This window comes from Lycium barbarum, chromosome 12 (genome assembly GCF_019175385.1).
Source record: "Lycium barbarum isolate Lr01 chromosome 12, ASM1917538v2, whole genome shotgun sequence".
In the NCBI taxonomy this organism is placed as follows: Eukaryota; Viridiplantae; Streptophyta; class Magnoliopsida; order Solanales; family Solanaceae; genus Lycium; species Lycium barbarum.
In genome coordinates this window covers 83,280,466-83,287,358 of record NC_083348.1, presented here as the reverse complement: position 1 = coordinate 83,287,358, position 6,893 = coordinate 83,280,466, and the positions used below count along the sequence as shown (strand labels likewise).

The following is a 6,893-nucleotide window of genomic DNA, read 5'->3' as shown; positions in this document are numbered from 1 at the left end:
TAGGCTCAAATAAATTTAAACAGATGGAGTATAAGTTTACTAAAATACCCGTAACCCTCAATGAGAAACTAGTTTATATATATTAACAAAACTAAGATAAAAAAATAAAATAGGAACTTTTAAGAATAAGTAGGTGGTGGTGGGGTGGTGGCAGGGGCGGATTTACCTTGTCACTAGAGGTGTCACGTGACACTGCTTCGTCAATTTTTTTTTACTAGATATACATATATAAATACTCCCTATGTCTCAATTTATAGGGCACCATTTCCTTTTTAGTTTATTCCAAAAAGAATGTCACATTTCTATATTTAGAAACAATTTAATTTTATGAGATGATTTACAGCCACACATTTATATAAGTCTTGTTTTGAACCACACAATTCAAAAGTCTTCATTTCTTTCTTAAACTTTGTATCAAGTCAAATGGTGTCACATAAATTGGAAAGAAGGAAGCAATAAATAAAACAAAGACTGAATAAAATATAAGGGACACTGTTTGTGAACAAATTAAAGTGCTCGCTGGCTTGGTGGTTAGGAGCGGCTCCTTTGCGTGGACGTCGCGGATTTGAACCTACAAAGCCTAAATCTTTTTTAAAAGAACTACCAGTTATCCCACCCTATTTTTTATTTTTTTTTGGTTTCAATTAGAATAGAACTAATACAATAACATTGCTATCTGCCCACTTTTTAAATATATTTGTAAGTTTCTTCTCATTTATGTTCATCGGTATCTCGATTCCCGCATCAGGTTAGTATTTTCTTCACTCTAATTTTTTATTAAGTGCTTGAAATTTTATTTTTATTTGTTCATGACAATAATTTTATTTCTTTCTACTATATTGTTACAATGAAATTATTTCGGGTTAATTTAAATTGATATTTAAGTTTATAATTTAGTCTAAATTTCAATGGAGCGATATTATCACAAAGAATTTTTCAAGCGTCCAAAGTCAAGTTCAACAATCCCAGATTGACCTGAAATGAGTTCTATTAATATGGTTTGAGTTGTCTTTTATAATATGATATTGTTATAGTGATTTATTCGGTTGCTCAACCTTTCACATGGTGACACAGCTTATGAAAAATTCTGCGTACACCACTGGGTGGTTGGGTGGTAAGGTGGGGTCGGTGGCAGAGGGTGAGGGTTGGTGGGTTGGGTGGGCGTAGTGGGTGGGGTGCTTGGTGCTAGGGTGGGGGTGGATGGCGAAGGGTGGGGTGGGGTGTTATGGGGAAATGAAATACGCAACCACGCAAAAATTATCAAATCCATGGTTACAAAAATTGGGTTTTTTTATGATTATATAACCACAGAATTACAACGGGTTTACAACAGGGTGTACATAGACCGGGTTGGTTCGGATTCTCTAAATATCAAATCAAACCAATTGCGTCGGGTTTTTTAATTTATACAGCAAACCAAATCAATAAAATTCGGATTTTTCAACCTCGGATTTTATCGGGTTATTCAGTTTTCTCGGGTTTTTCGAATTTTTTTCCAGAAAAGTCTTCATACAAAACATATAACTTTTACTTTAAATATTTCTTTAGTCCTAGTAAGATACAACTATATAATTAAGGTATTTCTTAAGAAAATAACACAAAATGTGAGATGAGTGATGACGTTGTATTAAAATATTCAATAAAAAATAGAATAAAATCGGTTAAAATAAATATTGCTAATTAATAAGCCATAAAGAAAATGACCATAGTCTAAAAATACTAAGTCATGTTAAAATAAGTACGGCTAATAAGTATTAATTACATGACAAAGAAAAAAATTAATTTATGTATTTTTATTCTCTAAACCAATTATACAAAACTAAAGAATAGATATCCAACAGTATTGTCATTCCTAGTGATAGAATTGAAATTATTTTGTTAGCATAAGTGTTGAGTTGGTTTTGATTTGGACTTTATTTGAGTTACTAACATCTATAGGATATAAAACTTATTGACATTCAAAATTTTATGTTCAAGTTTGAAATATAATATTATAAACGACAAAAAACTACGAAAAATTTTAAGAAATATTTATAAATTATATTACAAATAAATATTTTTATGTATAAAATATTTTAAAAATTAAATACATATAATGTCGGATTGATTTGGTTTGATTTATCGATTTAGTGCGGTTTATCGATTTGGTGCTGTAAGTGCAGGGTAACATGGGATTACTGCTACCATTAAAAGTCCCGACATAATCCGAGAAGCATCCTATCCTTCGATAATATTCCATCGCTATATTTCCACTTCTCCTGTTGCTCACTCTATCCCTGGGTTTCTTCTCAGAAAGACAGTGTAAAGAATCATTCTTGCAAACAACACTCAAAAATTGCGGGAGACGTTTGTCAAACCTCTAGAGCAGCGACTTCATGGCTTTTCTCTGGTGTTTGAAGACCTTTCTAAAGTTTATGAAGCAATCGAATGTCGAATTCCAATGGTAAAAAGAGCTACTTCTTTTCTTATATTTCAGGCAATCTGAATGTTTGCATAAGTCATAGAGAAACCCAAGCTGAAGCGGTTGAAAGAAACCATAAGAAGTTTTTTCTTGGCCTGTGATCAACTACGACTTGTTAAAGGGAGGTGAAATAGAATGTGGAGCACCATAACAAACATTGGTCCAAATCGGGAAAGAAAAGGGACCGTCGAAGAAGGAACATCAAAAACTTACGCCAAAGTCATGCAGACTTGGTAGCTGAACATTAATTAGGTATCGACCAATATCGAACATCTACTGTAGGTCTTTATACAGCTTTTAATTGGGTTGCAGCCCCTCTCTCCTGGTTCATACAGATAGGGGAATCCGATTTTTCATTCTGCTTTGTGATTTTACAAGTTTGTTTGCATTCTTATTTTCTTCACTTTCGATGGTAACTTCAAATATTTGTGGTGTATTAATCTGCCTTTGGATCTCGTTGACTAATTCTTGGAAGATTTATATTAAAAAAAAAAAAAGATTGAAAGGGAATAATAAAGAGAAACGAAGGCCTAAATTTGATATCTTTATCGCCACGTTGTGTGTTTTCAGTATGAAAGCCATAAATGCAAGTCATTTACAAATACATTTAGATAACCCAATAATTGATCTCATTATCTTACTTTTTAATTTGATTTAAAATGTCCCTTCAACTACAAATATGTCTATCTATATGAGCCGTTTATTAATGCTAGCTGGTGTGCTTAAAGTACTTGATAGTTATTATTGTATAAACTTTTCAAGTGATCTGTATTTTGCTCCTTATGTTGCAAAAACTAACTTGAACTATGTCATCTGCAGGGTTCTTCTAAGATAGGATTTTGATCCACTTCTTAAAGCATGGTAAAGTGTCACCAATCGCTTATTTTTGTTGGACATGTGTTTCTTATACGACCACATAGCTCTGGCTGTGCTACATCAATAGATTTTCGTCATTTTATTTCTGTTGGTGTTTCTTTATTCTGCCTCTTTACTTACAGGAAATTAATAGACCTGTAAAAATGTTTCGTAACACTATGATCTGCTACTTGCTTTCTAGTATAGATGTCTGTTTTGCTTTGCACATAACATATATGATAGAAGTCCTATTAAAGTTTTTAAAAGGAGTTTTCCTTTGATTCTAAGGAAATATGTTTTAAACTTCTTTAACAGCTTCTTATCATATAACAATATAAGCAGTTATTTATCAGTTCTTCAATTGTTTCTCTGTTTTTCTTCTTTCTTTGTAGGTGCTAATGTATGTTGAAGTGTGTGACCATCTTATCTGAAAAGCTTAAGTTATTAGAAAGATCAAACTTTTATTTATTTAGTTATTCTTCAACACGACCCTTTTTGTGGACTTGATTTTTTATTATGATCCGAACACGAGGAAGTTGTTTTAGATAATGGATGGAAACCCAGCACCTTCGCCTACTCTAATACTAAGTTGAAGTGCGTGACAATCTTGTCTAAAAGCATTGAAGTACGAGGTAGCAAATTTCAATGGTGACACCAATTTCTCCAAGAAAGATGAGAGATCTGCTCATCCAAAAAAGGTTATACAAGGCACTAGATGACAATGTGATGAAGCTCGAATCCATGAAACTTGAAGATCCGCCTGTAGGGGCAACAAAAATATAGCCTGGGGCAACAAAAATATAGCCTTTGGCATGACTTTGATTGATCGTGATATGAAAAAATCACGGGCAGATTACCTTCCATCAGCACATATATGAATAATTTTGTAAACACCTTGTTCTTTTTTGCTTCTACTTAAATTTGAACTCTGATCTCCCATTAATTTCATTGATTATTAGGACACTCCTTGAGTGCAGGTTAGACCTTTGTTTTTGGGAGAGTTGTACATGCGAAAAGCTAACAAGTTCTCTTCTAAATTGTTTCCCTCAATTGAAGTTTAACTTTGACTTTTCTGTTGCTTGGCATAATCCTTTGTATGATAAAGTAACACCAGTCATTATTGGCAGGGACTAATTCAACTACTTCCTTACTTTTATGATCGTTTTTCCTCCACTATGCTTGCTTAGATTGGACTCCTTTCTATCTATTTCAAATCCTCAACCTTTTTCTTTGTAGGGAGAAATCACCCCATCTAGTCTTATGGAGTTCAGTTTAATGCTTATTACTTGGTTGGAGTGGAACCTTGCAACATAAGGTGTATTAATTTTAAGGAAAAACTTCAATGAGGGACCTTAGCCCAAAGACTGGAGTAATCTGGTAGCTCATGAAGCTAGCCTCGAGGAATAGCTTTTCCCATTGATTCTCAGTTCTCTGCCTTCCAGTAACTACAACCATCATTAGTACATCAAGAATGAGCTTCTTCTTCTCTATCCAATACCATGTCAATGATGAGGACCCTCCCTTTCCTGCCATAGCTTCTCTGCATCTCTTAAGCATCTTCACACAATCCTCGTCACACCAATTGTGCATAACATGCTGCAAAAAGTCATATTTTCTCAAGCATAGGATAAAATTCCTTAACTGTTTTGCTGGACATTGGCATGAGAAAAAAACAGAATAAGAGGATACCAGACAAATGGGGATCTAATTGCTTATTTTCCCCCTTGTTTGCAAGAACAATAAAGTAAACAAACTGAAAAACTCTTCATAAACATCACCATGGATGACCTATAGCCTTTTAATACATAAACTATATAGCAATTGACAGACTACATAAGAAAGTATGAACCGTTGAAATGTGTAGTTAAAGTTATCTACTTAAATAGATTTTCAACAACGCCCTGACGTGAAAATTCTTTTTATAAAAAGTGGCAATGGGACTCGAACCTAAAACTTTTGTCTGCTCTAATACCATGTTGAAGTATGTGACTCTCATCTAACAACTTAAGTAGCTGTTAGAAAAACAAATTTTTATTTACTTAATCATATCTTCAACATGAACAATGTTCAGGAAGTCGCAAAGGAACATCTGAACAACTAAGTCATGATAGTAAACTCCGAGGCTTCCTTGGTCATGTAGAACATCGATTAACATTATGTCATTTCTACAACTGAGTACAGAATTAGAGATTAAATATAGTACATGTCAATTTGTTAACAAAAGAAACAAAAGTTACCATCTTGTTACCTTAAACAAAATGGCAGCAGCAGGGGGAATTGACTGAAACATGTCACCTCCCACCTATTTCAAATTTTTTGTCTCTGTCATGTTAGCAACAGCATGAGAGAGGTCCAATACAGTGCATTTTAAATGAGGGAATGCAGCCAAAATAGTCTTAGCAATAACACCAGTGCCACCTCCAACATCAACCAAGGAATCTAGCTCTTCAAAAACTTGTTTGCCGTCCTTTACAACCAAACACATCATTTGGGAATCACTAGCCATTGCTTCGTTGAACACTTTGTTGAATTTTGGATTTTGATCACAAAATTCCCACATTGGTGCACTATGTGCTGTCTCAAATGAGGTGTTTTCATTTCCTAGAAACCAATCCCCCAAAGATTTCCATGGATTCACCAAAACAGGATCAACCATTGCTCTAACAAAAGGTGACAAAATTGGAATCTCACTCTTCAGAAGCAGCTTAGAAGAAGCTGTAAGAGCATACCCTTCTTGATTATCATCAGGCATTTTAGTAGTGGCAAAGAATCAAGAGTATACCAATAGGCGCATCAATCGATGAATTCCATTTGATTTTGCAGGAGGAAGTTTCAGATCTGAAACTATTCAGACATAGTCATTAGGTGCTGATGGTTTATGAATTATATCTGGTATGCCTAATTGAATTGCACAACAAAGAACCATAAAATTTGCAAAATAGAAGGCATGCTTGTGGATATAAGCTTGAGCTCGGAACACTTAAATATAGATGTGTGCACCCAAGCTCAACGTATCATATGATTTGATGATGATTGGGTGCACCTCACTATGTGGGTTTAAGGAGTTCAAATCTTATGTCTATCTTGTTAAACTGGTCAAATTTTATCCTAAATCCACCTCTTTGTAATAGTGCACACATCTTCTCGAAATCTTGGATCCTCCTCTGATACCAATAACCTCTCGCCTGCCTAGGTATTAGACAACTTACCAACAATGCTTTAGGAGGTGAGAAGAAATCACCTAGTATATTTTGTCTCTACTGAGATTTGGACCTTGGTAAAGATTTGAACCCTTGTCTTCCATGATTTTCATCCGCCTTCATTGGCCACTAGGATACCCTTAGGTGTATGTTTCTTTGATGAGATGTACATGCAGAAGCTAACAGGTCCTCCTAGCAGGGGTCGTTTAGTTGATGGGATAGGGAGATCCTATTATACCATGTTTGGTACAGTTTTGTATTCTGAGATTATCAATCTGAGGATTATTTATACCACAATTGTGATGTATTTTTTTACCATATCCTATGTCCGATAATTGTAAGAAAGATAAAGTGCATCTCAAAAGGAGGTGTGACTT

General features: G+C 34.5%; 1 long non-coding RNA gene and 1 pseudogene across 1 annotated transcript; one reads left to right on the top strand and one right to left on the bottom strand.

Moving 5' to 3' along the window:
- Positions 1-2,223: 2,223 nt before the first annotated feature.
- On the top strand, positions 2,224-4,389 carry LOC132621865 (uncharacterized). The gene is made up of 2 exons (XR_009575718.1): positions 2,224-2,713; positions 3,281-4,389. It is a non-coding gene; the product is annotated as an uncharacterized LOC132621865 (long non-coding RNA).
- A 253-nt stretch (positions 4,390-4,642) lies between these two features.
- On the bottom strand, positions 4,643-6,620 carry LOC132624554 (trans-resveratrol di-O-methyltransferase-like; annotated as a pseudogene).
- Positions 6,621-6,893: the final 273 nt, after the last annotated feature.